At 32.0% G+C, this 18,975-nt stretch overlaps 2 protein-coding genes across 3 annotated transcripts in view; one reads left to right on the top strand and one right to left on the bottom strand.

Moving 5' to 3' along the window:
- Positions 1-17,630, top strand: part of Plc21C (Phospholipase C at 21C) — a 49,078-nt gene extending 31,448 nt beyond the window's left edge. For both annotated transcript variants that reach the window (XM_074134627.1, XM_074134628.1), the window contains exon 26: positions 126-17,630. The gene's annotated coding sequence lies outside the window, so the exon portion shown is untranslated. The remainder of the gene's footprint in view (positions 1-125) is intronic.
- The window catches only part of LOC141457523 (calmodulin-lysine N-methyltransferase-like), a 21,432-nt gene continuing 17,670 nt past the window's right edge, over positions 15,214-18,975 (bottom strand). The window contains exon 7 of the mRNA XM_074134656.1: positions 15,214-16,992. The gene's annotated coding sequence lies outside the window, so the exon portion shown is untranslated. The remainder of the gene's footprint in view (positions 16,993-18,975) is intronic.

Below are 18,975 nucleotides of genomic sequence, written 5' to 3'. Positions count from 1 at the left end.
GTTTTACTTACAAGATTAATTTCTAAAGTTTTTGTGCATTTCGAGAAATTAAGAGCATACATCTGTTATAGTAGGAAACCACTCCATGGAAACCATGTTGGTAACATGTTATTTAAATTTTTCAGCAAGCAAACGTTGTCTGCTTAGAGCAAAATAAGTAGAGAGTCCAAACCGTAGGGAACCGCCAGAAGGGCACGTCTCTCAAACAGGTATTCCCCTGATCATCTCAGTTGTAGTAGAAGACATCATTAGTCATGTACCAGCAGTAGTAAAATAATATTGTTGCCACTTGCGTCAACATTAAACAAAAAAAGACAAAAGCAGCGCATTGCTAAAAAGTAACAAGAATAATTGAATTTCAGAGAAGTCATTTCCAAAAATTAGTGAGTTGTAGATCGTCATAGTATAATGTAGATAAGTATAGAAGTTATTATTAGAACGGTAGCAAGGTTATTGTATTCCTTTAATTTCATAATCTGTTTTTATGAAATTTTTGTTGAGGTACTTTTTATGATAAGATTGGCGCCCGTGTGTGTGTGTGTGTGTGTGTGTGTGTGTGTGTGTGTGTGTGTGTGTGTGTGTGTAAAAGTGATTGATGAATACATCGAGAGCTTGTTTGTCAACCCATTTTCAGCTATAAAAAAAGTAGGAGATTGATTTCTTGTGTGCCTAACATGTTGTTAAGTTTAGTTTTGTTGCAATTTTGACATTATCATTTAGGAAAATGATTCTTAATATTTAAACAAAATTAAGTCTTTAGGCCCGCAACAGCATTGCTATTTACTCACAATACAACGTTTTTGATGTTTATTTACCACCTAAATCTCTCGTTATACACCTTTTGCATTGTTACCTCCTAATCTAGAAATAACTGTGTCAAAATTTTAAATTAACAAATTTTAAAAGTATGAACCGTCGATTTTATAGAATTTAAATAGTATTAATTAAATTGTGAGATTAATATTTATTATTAATTAACATAATGGAACTTTGTATTTTCCATTTGGCTTAAAAAAAAATAAAATAAAATAAACTGAATTGTGATCCGTTTATCGATCTTTTGTGATATAGAATCTACTGGAGAGCAGAGTACGCTTCAAGATTCTTCAAGATTAATACAAAAAAAGTATATATGAATCTAGTCCGGATATCGATCTTTGTTAAATTTATATAGCATTTAATTAGTAGATGTAATTTTTGTTTGCATTATTGTTACTATTAATGATAAAAATAAGAACGAATCTTATTCATTCAACATAAGAAATTTAATTTAGGATCTTTTATAACGCGAAGTAATTTAATTATTTTATTTTTATTTATTATTGAGCAGAGTCTAATGAAACCTTAAAAGTTGTCGTAGAAAGGTTTAAATTGCTCGGCTGATCAGATTGCTGCCCTATTTCATTGTCGGAGGGAGCACTAACAATTGACACAATATAGTTGTCTTCATTACCTTGTAATTGACCAAATTTACATTATATCTTCTTAAGGTTTGTGAAATAGTATAGAAATCAGGTCAAAGCCTTTGAATAAAAAAGCTTCAAAAATGCTCAGAAACTACACGAGTTAACGGAGGTAATGAAACATGATGAGAGAGATATGGTAACTTATGGGGATCTAATCCCTATTTTATATAGTCTAAATCACTTTCCCATTGAAGGTAAGTTGTTGGAGAAATGTAGGAACAGTCCCTTTATTCAAGTATATTATTTTCAAGTATATTCGTAGTAAATTGTTAAACCCAACAAATAATTATCAAGGCAGCTCTAAGTGAAATAGTTTTTTTTAGCACCGTCGGTTTGTGGCGTTTTTGCCATTCGGTGACTTCACAAGTTACATGAAGTAGACAGTTTGAGGTTACTGCAGCTTTTCGGGCTTGAGTTTTTTGACTATACCCATTCATTTAGTTTAATTTATAATAATGCAAAAAACGTTAATTTAAACATTCATTTCAACAAAAACTTAAATTCAAAAATGGGATTTGATTATCTCTCTCATCTCTGTTCTATATAATTCAGAATGTATATGAAGGACAAAGTTCATGTTCGCTAAGTATAATACTATTGTCCTATAATGTGTCTCAACAATTCGCCATAGTAAACAATAATGTAGGGGCGACCCTCATATTTACCACTATCGATCATCTTGGAGGCAACAATCAGATATTTAGCTGATATTTAGCATGATACCATTTTTTGGACATTGCCACACTTATTGAGAGATCTATTTCAATTTTAATGTTTACATTTAGACTCAAAAAGCGTTAAAGTTTTAGAATATTTGTTTATGTACATTATTAAAAGGTTTTTTTTTTCATAGGTAGGACAGTGTTCAATTTTTATCTCGCTTTACTTAAAAAGAAAAAAAAATGAACTTGTGACAATCAGTTTTATGTAGGTGTTACAACTCGCACTGGCTGTGGACTCGATACCGCTTTTGAGGAAAATTAAAGAAAAAACCTAGCATTTGGTGATAGTTTTACATATTTATTTGACTATTATGTACGCGCGGATAATTTTGTTTTGTAATTAGTTCGGCTAAACTGTGCACGACAGAATATAATTTTTAAAAAATCCAAAATTTTGTTAGCAGCAGGTAGTGCCAATATTTTGTATTTTATCTCACCTTATACAACAAAATTTCATCTTTAGCGGGTTTTCCCTCTCATAGCTTAAAGGAAACAAATACATTTTTTATTCATTGATTACCGCTAGTTTACATAATCTATTCATTAAGTAAATTTGGAGAAATGTATTAAATCTTCGCTGTCTCCTCATTTATGCAATTGGGTAAATCGTTACTTGCATTTATTATACGATTTGGACTTGACAGCTATATTCCGGACCAAACATGTCGTTATTTGAGACAAACATAATTTATACTTCTTCTTTAATACACAATCAAAGTTACATTGCTCTACTAATCTATCATGTACATGTATTTTAAATTTAGATTCCCATATAATGTCATGCGGATCTCGCGTTTTTAAATACTATATGTTGTTTAAGATTGAACATTCCTGAGATCATCTCCCTGAGAATCCTTGAATATTAGTGTTCTTCTCACCTCCATAACTGTTATTTCTGCTGCAGCCATTATTATTAGAGATTTTAATAATCCTAAACACAGGTTGTGACATCGTGTTTGCTACAATTAATCTCATAAAGCTGAAATCTATGTTTTCAACTAAAGTATTGTCATGATGACTTAGATTGAAATATTTTAAACGCTTTTTACCGTTACAGAAATAATGAAATTTAATGCAGATACTCTTCATATAAAGACCGAGAACGTCCGTTCAAAAAAGCTGGTTGTACTTACCTTGTCACTTTAGTATTTAGAAAACTTTAGAAATAAGTTTTTTCCATCGTGTAAATTTAATGTTTTTTTTAATTGGCCTCATTCGCGTTTCTTTAGTCTTAAGACTAATAGTTCTTATTTTGAATTGAATTATCATTTATAGACTAATTGGCCTGGGATTTGTCGTTGCTATTTACAACAATCGGGCCAACTTCGAGTGGCCCTATTATTTTATTATGTCATTTACCTCTCAAGGTCATTTATTTTTCTCCCATAATGTTTGAAATAGTTGAAAACACCGGCCGAAAATCAATTTATAATAGAATTAAATTTTCCTTTCCAGGGCCGAAGTAATTTTAGGTGCTATAAATATCCACTTTGTGAATTCACATGCACTTTTTAATTTTTTTCTTAATTGTTTTGTACGGTGCGAACCCAAAGTGAAGTAATTAACGTAGACGGCGCCGCCCTTCAGATACACTCCCACACCGATAGCACTAGCGTAGGTCCTGGAGTCATCCAGTAGGTGAGGATCATCTCATTGTTGCTCGGGCACGTCAGTGTTTTAATTAAATTCACATCTAGAATGGCCCCTCTGAATCCAACAGTTTGTTACTCTGTTAGTCGGCGTGACCAGCCGATTGCACCGTGGAATGCTAGGAATGAAATGAAATTGAAGTTGTAAGCGAAGCTTAAGAGCGAAAACCTAATATTCCTTGCAAGCTCGAATTCAAATTTAACACGTCGTCAAAGAGGAGTGTCTGTTTTTCACATGAGGCTATCGTCGGTCTGTTAGTGTAAATCAGTTGTTAAAGTATTCATTGTAGTTCTAGTTACGCTTCTACAATGTAACTTGTACTGCGAGATAGTATCCTAAAGGAACCAAAATAGCTACACAGTAAGACAAACGGGTTTCTTCTTATAGATCTCTTTCCTTCTAATACTTGTCAGAAATCACAACCAGTGTTTAGCTTTAAATTGATAGGTTTTTTTTTATTAAAAGTAGACAGATTTAATGAACAATTTTAGAAGAATAACTAGATTTTAGAACACTCTGTTTTACTACATGTACATTTGAATCCCTCCGAATACATTTTAAAATAATACATAACAAATACTATTAACTGTATGAATTAAATATTGTAGACATTTGTTTCTCAATAATCATTAAATATTTTATTGTAATGTATGAATGTGTAAAAGTGGCTAGCCGCTCCCACCTATACCGATTTTTTCTTCAGAACACTTCGAATAGTTGTGGTCCCAATTTACCAAAGCAAACAACGCTATGGTTGTTTTACTCACTTAACTCCTGTAGTAAACATTCGGTCCTTAATCAAAATAATAATCACAATATGCTGTAATTTTGAAATCATTGTAATAATAATAAAGAAGAAAATTATGCGACTTAAACGTTCACTTCTCTTGACAATATTTTAGTTTTTTATTCATATAAAAACAATATTTATAAATAATATATAATAAAATGATAAATACATATATATTATCTATATTTTTTGACTGGTTATTTTTTTAATAAATAAAAAGAAAGGTGCCAATTTCGAGCTTGACATTTTATAAAATGCTTTATTAAGAAATATATAAACAAATAAAAAAGGGTTATTTTGTAATTAAAACAAAAAAACAAAAAAAAAAACGAAAACTAGCACGACTAAAAGGAGAAGAAAGGTGCCAATTGAGTCAACAGGGAAATTTTATTAAAAATGAACTTTAAATAACAATTTTCAATCTATTTTTTTAACACGCTTTGAATTAAGAAAGCTCCAGACTGCAATCTTAGCTGACAAAGAAAATTCAATGTCTCTTTGCACTCGTATTGAAAGTACTTGTCATTTTCATTTTATTCTTTTACTAAAATAAATGTTTCACTGATTTATGTAAATTAGTTCTGAGTTAGAATTCTTTAGCAATTTAGTAACAAATGAATATTTAAAAATAAACTTTAAAAAAGATCTTGTGCAATTCAATAGCACAGAAAACAATTGTTGGCAACTTGAAAGTACTTACTTCAAGAAGTTCGAACAACTCCATATTAATTTTTACTAAAAATTCTCATAATAAAAAATATGAAATTATAATTCTGATTAACCTCATCTTCGGGATGTAAAAGTAATTAATTCTTAAACGTATTTACTCATGAGGTGTACTTCTCTGGAATAAATTTTGTGAAGGACCCTGGACAATTATGATTAAATCTCAAATCTCAGTTTGAACTTTATTTCAGAATTGTAGTGTTGACGCTCTGTGCAGCCAAAGAAAGCACATGGAAGGGCTCCATTAACGGCATCTCCCTTTACACCTTATATATACTATATGTTACCAAGGTAGTAACCTGAAACTGACAAGGTTTTGATCTTAATGTTGCTGAAAAATATGTATAAATTTGGAATCAATCCAATTCTGGGAACATTAGAGCTCCAGAGCTTATAGCTTCGAATGTTTAGCGGTGAAATCACTCTAGTTAATAGTTTGCCGAAGTAGCAAGCAGCCAGCAGGACATAGTGTGCGTAAATCAGTAGACTAATAAATTGCTAAAACTCCCTTTAGTGATTAGCCACCTCAGAGAGAACAGAGACAGTTAGGGATTAATTAGGCCCCATTTAAACTCTACTTAGGTAGAATCTCGAATACCAGCTCGAGGAAGTAGTTGGGATAAGTTTCTTTTCAAGGAGCATAAAATACCGAAGCTCACAATTTCTAACAAAAAAATCTAAATCGACTGGTGTTACTCCATCCCAAAATGTTTTACTTGGTGCAGAAAAGGGAATGAGAGGGAACCACGGCCCTCTCTGCACCGTCCAATGCGTGATACTTCCGCTCGGCTGTTTTATTCTGAATTACTGAATGACTGAAATGGTGAGATAAAAATTCAATATGTGTAGGTAATGTTGAACAGATTTTTCTACAGAGTTGATAGGAAAATTGATGGGTTTGTTCAATGTTTTCAGTTTTTTTTTTGTTTTTTTTTAAGAAAGGATCCAAAGATTATAGTGATAAAGATGTTAGATTGAAAGGGATGAGGAGAGGTAGGCGAGGTGTATAAGAGCCTCGAGAAAGTTATTAGCTGCAGGAATTCACTTAGTCATTTCAACTCGTCACTTCACTTAAAACATTTCTCTAAGCATGATTATTACAATTGTCACAGTTTTAAAATTTAAATTACATTATCATTGATATTTGTATTCTCTGAGCTTCAGGAAATAGCGACTGTTGCATAAATGTAGATTATGACATGCAGGTCAGGTTATGAGAAGCAGCGTTAAGTAGACTGACAAGCAGGTGAACACTTACGAGTCGCAGGTCGTGGAAAGCTTCGTGTCATGTAAAGGCTGTTTTGATATCTAATTCTTTGGATCATTAAAAATAATTAGTCCTTTTTTTTGGTTGTTTTATTTTTGAATGCTAAGTGCAGGGTAACTTGGAGGTAATTTTAGATATTCAACCCGTAATTTAATTCTTATAATGTTCCACAATGTATCTAGTTTTATATAATTCTTCATAAACTGGAGATTTTTTGCACTTCAGTCTATAGCATTCTCACCTTTTTTTTTAAAAAAAAAAAATTACGCCAGTCATCTATGAAGAGAAGCCACCCAATTTCTTAGTATAAAGGTCTCTCGAGTAGGAGTAATTATCTCTCGCTGTATTGTTTCACCTATTTTTATTTTAAAACTAAAGAAAAATTAGATTTGTTAACGGCTACAGAGAAATTGGTTCATTTTCCGATTTATTGAGGTTCGGTCAGAGTATACAAATGGTTGTTTTTAGTTTTGTAAACTAACATGTTCTAAAATAAAGTAAAATTTTCTGTACATACTATGAGAGTACCAGCTGTGGGATCAAGGATGTACTTGAAAGTAGGTGAAGCGAGCTTGTGATTTCAGATGCAGGTTAGGCACCTCTCTGTACCTTAATATGCTCGTCTATAGGTTTCACTGTAGTCATTATATTTTGCTTTAATATTAATAGTTTCTAACAATCCACCCCAAAAAACAGTAATATTCAAGTATTTAAGCTTTTTAATATGATCAGTAAGAAATACATACTATGTCAGACTAGCTAGGATTGTTTTCAGATTTTTAGGAAAGCTTCCAATGTGATATGCTGTCAAAACAGCGATTTCGTTTATCACCAGGGAATTAGTGGAAACTTAAATATTTGAGGAGTTTTGATGATATACCTAGTAGTTTCCTCATTGCCCATACATATGTCGGTGGGTTATACGATAAGGATATGCTTCTAGAGCGCTTAAGGTTTTTATTTTTATTATTATTTTTTTTCCTCCAATTTTGCAGAAACCGAACACATTGAACATTTGGAAATATTGAAAACTTTTAACTATTTTTCTTTTGCGACAAAGTTTAGGTTCATATTAAATTCAGCTTGCACTAAATAATTAATTTTCATGGACATTTTCCCTATTCATTAAACATTAAAAGAAATGTCGAATTTGGTTCTATAGTGCTATAGTTTTATCAAATTATTGCTCAAACATTATAATCTGATTACAAATTTTAATCGTCATTATTAATAATGGGAATAATCCTTTGGTTGAATAAAATGTCAGCTGTTAAAAAATTTATGTTTAATACAGCGCTCATGAATAAGTTAAGATGTCCTTTAAATTTCCCTTGGATTGATATATTTTCTTTTAATTAAGTAAATATACTTTAAAAATCCTTGAAGTGTAAAATATATTTAACTGTAGGTTTCCGTCCTACATGCAGTAATTTTTGAAGGGACAATAATAAATTTTGATTTTTTTTTTAAACTTTTTTTGATCTTTTACCTGTGAAATACTTTTTGCTTAACAAAATTGAAAAAGAAATCAAATTTTTTTTGACAGCACATTTCTTCCAGCCCTTCTTACACCATCATATGGGTATCAGGATTCGTTCAAGCGGCGTCATATAGGTTGCCTCCCTCCTGGGCTTAAGTTCTACCTCTCTTATTGACAGTGCCTACGTTGAGGCGGTTTACTTCAGAGACAATGGTGAAGCTAGACCCTGAAATTTTGGTATGGGATCCCTTGGTAAAGCGCCAAGACAATTTGTACCTTTTTGCAATGTAGGCGACAGGTCTCTTTAAGAGGTGCTTATGAGGAAAGAGGTGATTTGCAGAACTATGCTCTCGACTAACCTTCCAAGAAGGAGCCAAGCTAAGATCTGTCTTGGCGTCTAAAAACGGAAGAGATCTGAGAAATGCCTTTGTGTAAAAGCAAGGCTTTCCCACTTAGGTCGTACATCTGACAATATTGATAAAATACTTCAATAATTGATCTATCTGAACATTGAACTTTTTACTCTTTGCTAAAGCTTTCTTTCAGCTATTTCAAGTAATAAAAAGTCGAACGGTTTGTTTATAATTGTAATTTTACATAAATAAGAAATGGCGGTATTTTTTCTAGACCTTTATTTTATTGAGGAAATGAATTCGAATGTAAAAACTGTTTTTTGGATGAGTAGCTACTCTGGATTTTTTAAAAAAGAATTATTATTTCCTTTAAAACTGTCCAGTATGAAAACAAAAAGTATTGACTGCATTCTTTAAACTGAATGAATTAGTTGTTCTCGAGGTGAGTAATGAACGGCCACTCTTCCTTTTCCACAATGTAAAAGAAATATAATCTTTTCCACCTGTGATCACCATTATCAATGGAATCTCTTCCTTCACGTTTAGACTTAAATTGTCTGAGTTTTTTATCACTAGATCGTATTTATTTTACGTAATATTTATATTAATATGTTGTTAAATGTATAAGAAAGTACCTGGATTAGTGGAATTAAAAAAAAAAAAACTGCCTGAGAGATTAGAAAGATTGTGCAAAATTTTATTCCATTTTTTTTCAGTTGAGTTTGTGTAACTCTCTATACGCTTCATTATCTGTTATTGTTCTTATTGAGTGTACACCTTATTTCAGGAGGAATTCTATTTTATTGTTAGTTGTCAAGTTAGAGCCATTTAGATATCTTTAATACTTGTTAAGAAAATTGCAAAAAAAAACAAATCTTTAACTTCATAACTCCTTCTTGTCTTTAACTGAACCTCTTTTCTCTTTTTTATTTATAAGAAATTAATTTAAATTTTCAACTAACATATTTCTGAAAAGATATTTTTACTGAAAAACATATCTGAAGATGTATTTTCTCACCTATCAGTGACGGAGCTACAATGCGTTAAAACCTGTAATTCAGCGTCCCCGACCGGTAAAATATTAAAAGAAGGACTTTGGTCCTATATTTTTAAATAAATTTCTCAATGAAGTGCGTTACATTTCTTTTGAAGAGTAGGTGTTCGTTTCTACTTCTAATGAGAATGGTTTAAATGTTTTTAAAAATATAAACAATACCGCTGTTGCGTCAAGTCGGGTTTTGTGGATTCATACAAGTAGAACTAAACTTCCGAAACTGAATTTAAGTTGTAAGCCTTAACAATTTTGGCTGGAAGGTACTCATATACACAATGGTATTATATTTCTACTGACAAAAATTGGTGCCTGGCTGGCGTTGAAGTTTTGACTCAGCAGAATTCGGCGAAGGTATACACTTCCATTTTGAGCTGACAACTGATGAAGAAGTCTCTGTAGTCAGGCGACGTTCAGGCTCAAGTTCAGAGGAGAACATAGTCACGTACTTACTAGTGATGAGTTTAGCGCTCTTCTCGTTGGATGTCATGTTTAGTGACACTTATAAAGTGACAGAAGTTAAGCTAAATGGAAAAGAGCTCAGTTTACAACGAAATCCAAAACATTGTAGAATTTTCGTACTTTCTTTTAGCCAAGAAAGGTTATTTGTTGTAGAAATCCAGAGAGCATGTATGTACTTCCTAAGGAAACGCAAAGTAGAACAGGTTTTCTTTGGAACGAAAAAGCCTAAGGAAATAAGCGGAAGCTAATTCAGTCCTAGGTCAGTTAAAGTCCCACAATTTTGGCTGCTAACTTGATATAACATTCAGCCAAAATCTCTGCGTAGGATAGGTGAGTTCTAGTCATTGGGCAGCAAGACACAGAATGGTCAAGGCTATAATTTGAGACGTTGGTAAATAATTATAATTTTTATTTCTGCGATTGACTTCCAGTTGTCGTCGCAGCGGATGTCTAACAGACTAAGGCAGAGGGAGGGAAAAAGAGATGGTGAAAGACTAAGACTGAAGTGAGAAGAGAAGCTGAGGAAATGGCAATTGGAATTGAAGTACCTTTAATGTTGTCCGTTCGTTCTTCAGTGTTGTGTTTCATACGTTGAGGAAAAGAATGCAATACTTATTTTTATTATTTGCAACTGAGTTAATTTACGTGTTATGCTAGACCGGAAGACAGGAAGTTAATTTTTGATTAAAGGAACACTTAGATTGTTCTAAGTGCCTTTTGGCGACGCCTTGAGGTGGGAAAAAAAGTTTAAAAAAAGATTTCAATAATGATTGAAAAATCGTCATAAAATAATATATGTCAGAACAAGTTGACGCTACATCTTTTAACGGTATTGTTTTGCGTTGAGAACTTTTAAGTTTTTGTACTTGGATTATCTTTAAAGGAAAAACATACATATACTCATCAGAATATTACTTCTAGATATTTTATTACATCATGTTCGTCTTATTTGGGACCTATATATGTATATTACGACCTTTTGAAAAACTAGTTGAAAAGCACATATTTTAATTAATTTGAAATATTTGCAACATACATTATTATAATTATTTTAAAGATAATGAGTTCTAGCTATGAATCGTGCAGTGTTACTTGCGCTAGGTTCTTTTGTGATATAAGAAATTTAAAAAAAAATCTCGTCTGGTACAAATGAACTAAACTAAAAGAGAACTATACCAAAAAATCAAAGAACCTACATTAGTAACTGTTGGCCCCCAGAATTGTAATATAGATTGTTATATTAGTTAGGTTAAGCCCCAATAACTATAATACGAATTAATCTAAAAATAAATAAATAAAATTGCACGTCACCAAATTTAAGTTTATTTGATTTATTTGTATTATCTAATTACCTTAACCAAACAAATTTTATCTGAAACAATTTAAACCTCTAAAAATTTTAAACTTTTATATTATTTATCATTAAGCATTCAGTTTAAAGAAGTCTAGCCTATCCAAAAATAGCTAAAGTAATTCTCAAATTTGAAGAAATGATAACATTTTCTATGAAATAACCATCCCTAAGGGAGACACATCCCTAAGGGGAAACACAATTTGGATAGTGTTGCTAAGTCAATTGTAAAATTTCTGGAACTTAAATACATCTGATCGGAAGGAAAGAAGGGGATAACCGTCTCGTGTCTTCAAATTGTGGCTCCGCCACTGCACTTAATATAATTTTATTAGTAGTGGAATATCGTTTCCCTAGAATTAAATATTTTCCAATTCAGTATTGTTTTTTGCTTTTTGATGTACTTTACTATTCTTTTTATCTTTTTGAAAAAGAGATTTATAATTATTTGGTACATATGTGTGGTGACGAATTTGTTTGACTGAATGAATCACATTTCTAAATATATAACAAATAATCAAACCAATGAGCTGTAAATATAGAATTATTTGAAAATAATGTTTAATTACGCGCAAACTTATTATAAATATATGTTGACACATTTAAAATATATTTTCTAAGTATATGGTTGTTGTTAAATAGGGTCGAAGGGATTACTCTTAGTATAAGATATTAACTATATTAATTAATTTAAATTTTTGAATATTGATAATGTTTTAAAATACTTATTATTTCCAATTCACGTCAATACTTTAAATAAGATCTTTGCTCTATCCTCAATACTTTCTAATATTTTTTGAAATATATTTTCTGCCAAAATTTGTTTAAATCTTGTCTATTAAATTTAAATGTTTATAAGCGCATTAGAGCACTAACGAATTACCGCTGCATTTTTAAAAAAGTTCACTGAACTACAAGCATTATTTTTATTAGTTTCTTATTTCTTCACTTCTTGGTTCAATAAGCCATCCTCGGCTCACTGAACTGAAAATTATTTCAGTCGAATCGGTTTTCTTTAACAAAACTTTTGGAAAATACATCCCTGTTGAGTGAACATTCTGATGTTTGCTAATTGAGTGGCGTATGAAGATCAGACTAAGCAGAAGTGGGACTAGCAGAATTGCAGTTTGATTCTTAGTAAATGACTGCCTCAGCCTGGGCTGTTTAGCACATGACCAGAAAAATATCCTAGAGCGAATAATTAAACAGAGACATGTATAGTATCTCTTTGCTCTGCACTTCTAATTAATGTGATATACATTTCGAAGTTGAATTGGCCTGGTCGACGTAACATGGCTGAAATTCTACTGATAGGCGAATATTATTTCTTAACTTCTCTTAAGGCTTCCATTTGCTTACTTCTAGAGTGAATGTTGAAAGATCTAGGGTAAAAATACTCTTGGTTGCGGAAATACTCGTAGCACTCTTCGTTTGGGGAATGAGTGGGTCAAAGACTCGCCGAAGATAGAATGCCGGAAAACAGCCAAGTTGATCAGGCTTTGGGGAAAGCACTATTCAGCCATACCTGATTTCGGAACTAAAGACGCAGTTGAATCATATTCGAAAAAATGAAAAATAAAAATACGTCCTCTATAGCATTTCAGCCATGTTATGACAAGCAGCCCAATTAACGGGTTCTATATTCACATTGATTAGACGAATTGGGTGCGTAGGGTAAGGCAGAGTAGAAGTAATTCTCTCCTTGCTCCTCTGTAACCTGGCGGCCAAGCCAGCATTACACACTTGATGCCATCAACCAATAATAACCATTGCCCCTTATCAATCTTCAACTTAGCGTGCTAGATCTTCAAGATAGATTAACAAGAGGCGTTCCCAAATTTTACCTTCACCTTTAATCTCAATTTACTTGTTTCAATTTTTGGCTACAAAAGCATTTACAACATTTACAATGAAATGGTTGACTGGGCGGCAAAAGAGGGGAGGGATTCGCCACAGCCGAAACTCTTGCCAATGGTTACCTGAGGCCACTTGGAATAGAAAAATGATGGCTTGTAATTCTTCTTACCCTCTCTTGACGAGTGTGGAGGTGTTGAGTTGAATATTACTAGATAGTTATCGGACGAGGTAAGCAATTAGTGTAACCGGGCGTCAAAATTCTACTGAACTGATCGAAAGAATATCGAGCGAAACTTAACATACGAACAAAAATGCCAGAAAACATGACCAATCATGGGGGGGGACTGCTTTTCGCCTGCTTACTGGGCACACCTGCCTACTAGCTTAAAGTAAATTTTCTTAAAAGGTGTAGAGTGGAGTCGTCTGTTGATGGGTCTTTAATCTGGTCCAAATGGAACCCGTAAAAGCGACACCAGATTACCAGATGTTGCTTATTTACCAAACACGATTTCCAAATATATTGGATAAACAAATAGAAATTATAAAAGATATCTATTAATTTATAAATGATGAAATTCACGATTCATTTTAATCTCTCAGTCCAACTTTCATTGCGTATCAGTTGTGTAAAAGTAGAATTAGCGTTGCCAAAGTGTAAAAGGAGAATGGTCTCGTTAATTTTTTCTGCCAAGCGAGAAGTTGGCAACCATATTATATTAACAGGTAAAAGACTTCTCGAACCTTAATCCTAAATAATTATGTATAATTCAATAATTCTAAATTTTATTAGTAAGAGGCCTAATGCTTGTAAATGGAAAACAAATAAGAAAATCAACATTTTATTAATGCTTTAAAATATCTACAAACTTTTATTTTTTTACGAAATAGTCAGCATTTCGTTCCTAACCTATCATATTGTTAGACAAGCCAACCCATCCGCGCAAATTCCATCACCTGATATTTCGACCAATTAACGAGCTGAGGCAGTCACTGGCCGTGTGGTCAAGAATGCATCTGCTAGGCGATCAGAACTCTTTTTTGTTTCCGTTTGCAGACGTTTATTAACCTAAATAGAAAATTTCTGACTTCCCACTCGCAAGGGAAATCTTCTTAAGTGGTGTGTGGCTGCGGAAGTAGCAAACCTGCGATTGTACAAAAAACATTTGCATTAAAGCAAATCTGTTTAAGCTTTGTAGGTCGCAGTACATGGGCGAACAACCCCTGTACTAGAAATTTTAATACATCAGAATGTTCACAGGTAAGTTAAATTTTGTAAGCCATAACATATTTTACTTAAAGTGCCTGTATTTCCTGATGATTTTGAAATTTCATTGCTAAAATATATTCAATTGAGCTGAAATAATATAATATAACACATCTCCAAAATGTTTGAGACCTGTCTGTTTAAAATATAAAAAAAGCGACCCGGAAGTAAAATGAACCTGCTCTGGAGTGTCATACCTCCACTCTTGTATACTTATCAATATGTGTTAATAATAATAATAATATTCAAATAAATTAATAATAAAAAAATCGTTTTTAAAAGAAGTTGGTAGGTACTTGTTAAGTAGAACTCATATTATTACATAAGCTTTAAGATATTAAAACATTGAAAATAAAACAATAGTTTTCAATTCTCTTTTGTGGCGTAGTCAAAAAAGTCATAATAATGAAATTGGTGTTGCATGCTTGTTTCCTGGTTTAGCCATCAAATTAATATAAATAATTAAATAATGCATAAACAATAAAATCCTGTTCTCAAGAATATTGTAATCATTTTATCAAAATGGATGCAGTAGTTGGTCCATGTCCAGAATATTTTCTGAACGATCTTTCTCTTCTATCTCTACTTCACTGTAACCTCTGTTACTATTATTGCGCGTTTTGATTCTCTCTTCTGTTTCCGTGGACTTATCTTTGTCTTCATCAACTCTAGCAAGTGTATTCAGTATCACCCGGCTAGCAATAAATCAGCCAATTTTCTCGACTGGCAAAAAACAAAAATACTCTTGCTCTCATTTTTCCTGGGAAATACAAATTTCAGACTTCGTTTTACATCTTTAGCAAACATTTGGACAACAATTTAATCTTCTCGTTTTAAATATACCTTTATTAACTTTTGATTCCAGAAATAGGTTCCATTTTTCAATTTAAATTTAGCATGAGTCTCCAAAAACGAAATCAGCAAAAAATAAAATAAAATGGAAACAGCATTCAATGATGCTAAAAATTCTAATCTGTCGCTTGAATTTAGATAACCCAAAGTGAAACATCATAAATGATAATAAAAAGATGCAATTAGAGACACGGCCTCTCAATTGTGCAAATTATTTGTAAATTGAAACTACAAATAATTTGCCATTAATGCTGCGGTTTGGGGGAAAACATGAAGTAAAATCAGAGACTTAAAACCCATTAAATGTGTTTTTTTTTTGGCGTGTGTTGGAGACTGCAAGTGCTGACTATGGAGACTAAATCATTTAGAAAAGAAGGCGGGATAATTTCTGGTCCCCAAGGCAAAGAAGTTTGCTGCTCCTTCTCTCCGAATATGTCGTAGCTAAAGCTTACTGACCTAACTACATAGTCGTTTTTGGATATTATCTGCTTTGTTCTCAAGGGTCAAAATTTCTCAACTTTAATCGCTATGCAATCAAAGAGTAGTTAAGGGGCTGTTTCTCCTCTTTTTTCTTTTCACAGGGTTCCCTAATTCTCCCAGTGAAGTGAAGAGAGAAGTTTTCTGCTTCTTGCAGTTCTAGTAGGAAATCATCCACTTTTCGCACGGTCCAGGGTTTCTATTTCCATTTTTGCTTATTATTCCGTCTGGTCTCTAATTGCCGGAGGTCTCATATCGCAAACTGGCGACCTGACTAGCAAATAGATCGGAATCTGACAAGGTTACCTCCCTTCCTATCATGGGCACTATAGAGCCTAGACAACTTTACTGCAGAAAACTTTGTGGAGATGTTTTCTGGCATAACGTATCCTTGATATATCAAAGCTTAAGACCAATTTAAGTTGGCACGGGGACTAATGGGTCTAATTGTGACCAGAAAAAAATATGATGCATTGTAATTTTTTCTTAAAGATATGTTGCTGTTCTTTAGAAGAATTTTGAAATTTTAAAAGACCTTTCGGGCTATTAAATTACATCTGGAGCTTGAAGTAGATTAGACATTTAAAAAAATTTTGGCCTTGGGGACAAAAGTATAACTTCCCTCTTGAGAAGATGAATTGATGTTATATCGAAGACAATTTTGGTTTTGCTTAAATTTATATTTCTCCTGTAAATTGAGAGGCCTACGTATATTTGTTTCAATGTAATTCAGTTGCGCCTGGTGTTCGAGATAGCGGCAGGTCATATTAACTAGTGTACACTGAATATGTGCGATTTTTTTACTTTCTCTGGGTGAGAAGAAGGTTGTTTTGTTATAAAATTTGTTTACAAGCCTATAGACTAATGTAATACCAAAGCTAATGTATACATATTAGATTATTAATTAATTGTATTTCTGATTTAATGTTTAATAATTAAATTGATAAGTTTTCAGCTTTTTAAAGTATTTATTTAAGAGGAAGTTATTTAGAAATATGTGTAAGTATATATATATATAAATATGTTATGTATAATATTGAATTTATAAATATATATACATATTAAATTGAAAACGTGTATGTATTTAGACTTATTTGTTTATATATAATGTACATTAAATGACAATTATCGGCCTATTACATAAATGCGATAAAAAATTTGTTGTATCTACTTTATCTTGATTTTGATTTAAACTTTTTTGATTTAGTTTGGACTGGAGATATTCTAAGAAAAACAAACATAAAATTTTTCCACTTTTAGGTAATTGTAACTTCTTTGTTTATTCAAGTTTAAAAAATAATAATATGATATTGCTTATGTCTAAAAAATTGTTTGGTTTGTTTGTAAAATACGATTAATAATATTCACATTTTCTGCATCTATAAAGATGCATTATTTATGAAACAAATTTGCATTTATTTCTTAAGTTAAACAAAGGCAAGAGACAAAAAATACTAAAAAACTGCACTCTTTAGGGACAATCAATCACAGCAAAAAGTTTATTAAATTTTCTTTTGTCACAACGAATTATAATAGAGTTCGATGCAACCATCATTTATTATGTAAAACGCAATTTGGTGCAATATTTCCTCTACTTGTGGACTACCACTAATTATATATATGCAACCTTACCTTAATTACTTCTTTCATAATATAAATCTATAAATCTGATAATAATCCATTACAACACACACAGTTAATGTGATACAATGTATTTAAAGTTAAAATATTATGTAAAGATCAGTCACAAAATAAAGTTATGATTTGAAAAAGATGTACTATAACCCATAGTATTATCTAAAATTCGTTACATTAATTTTATAATATATATATATAGTAAAAATATAATGAATGTTTGTGTATCCAGTTTTCTTTATTTTAAAAACAAGTAATTCCTTCCATCAGTTCTAAACTAATAAGAATGGCGGAGGGATGTATGAATTTTACTATCTCCATGACACTACTACCATTTTTCTACATTTATTTGCTAAATAATTAATTCTTTCAAGGAATAAACCGCATTTCTGTAACTTTTTCAAGTTAATTTTATAAAAGAATAGTGAAATAATGTTTTGGTTTTTACAAGTTCATGCAATAATCCAATTGGTTGCCTTCTTAACAATGTCAAAGACGTCATAAAGAAATAAATGAAACCTTTATTTCACTTAAAATATTACATAAAATTATATTTTTTGGAATGAATAAAAGTGAAAAAGAATTTTTTTTCCCTTTCTCGAAGTACATATCAAAATTAAACGTCCAGGAATTGGTTTCTATTCCAATAATCTGGTGTGAACACCCACGCTAATTTATCTGACCACTTTTCTCTATCAATGTTCCAACTTTCAAATTTTCTTAAAAATCCGAAAGATTGAGTCACATTTCATTCTTACAACTTCAGAAGAAAGCTACTCAGCTCCTCACACGATTCTGAGGATGTACCCGTAAAAAAGTTTTTCAGTAAAAGTTGTAGATTTTGTAATCACTCCACCAAGTTTTAACAAAATCATAGTAGCCGATTACGAGAAAATCTTGAAAGAAGGAAAATTATATTCAGTAAAGAGCCAATACCAGGCATCCGATTTTCATCGTTTGAAAATTTAGTCTCACATGTGGTTCTTATTGTACAGGGAGTAAGTCAGTACAACAAACATGAATGACACATTAGAGGAAAGCCTAACCTCCCTCTTCTCTCAGAAAAGCCCTTAATGGAATTTTTCTGGAGAAATGTTTCAAATGAAAGTTATTGTTTTATGTAAGTACAATTAGCTTGTCAATAAGACCAAGGGTGTGTACGTTTTACATGACAATGCCTCTCTGAAAACCAAATACAGAAACCTTCTAGTGTATTTCAACGAGGTTGTTAATAAATTTTCAGTACCTTGGTTCCCAAGTCTCCTGCACCAATAATTTATTTTTAAATGATTTAAGGCGCGTCAACATCTAAGATTATTGGCGCCTGGAGCTTTTTTCAGTGCACTGCCGGTCTCCGGAAAGTGTTCTCCTGTTACAGACAACACTGTCCATCACCGGACAGTTAGCTGTAAGAAGCTCCTAGGAAGAGTTTATAAAAGTTTTTTTTCCCGACTTTAAGGATAGAAGACAGATGAAGGTGATATTTTCGTTTTTCTATAGATTGGGCTGCTCTTAAAAAGTGTTGGAAAGCCAAGTTAAATTGTATTAGTGGTCATGATTCTTTTGCTGAGC

This window comes from Rhodnius prolixus, unplaced genomic scaffold (assembly GCF_049639745.1).
Source record: "Rhodnius prolixus isolate KJV_2025 unplaced genomic scaffold, Rpr scaffold_22, whole genome shotgun sequence".
In the NCBI taxonomy this organism is placed as follows: domain Eukaryota; kingdom Metazoa; phylum Arthropoda; class Insecta; order Hemiptera; family Reduviidae; genus Rhodnius; species Rhodnius prolixus.
Note: the sequence above shows the minus strand (reverse complement) of the source record. Positions and strands in the feature narration are given on the sequence as shown.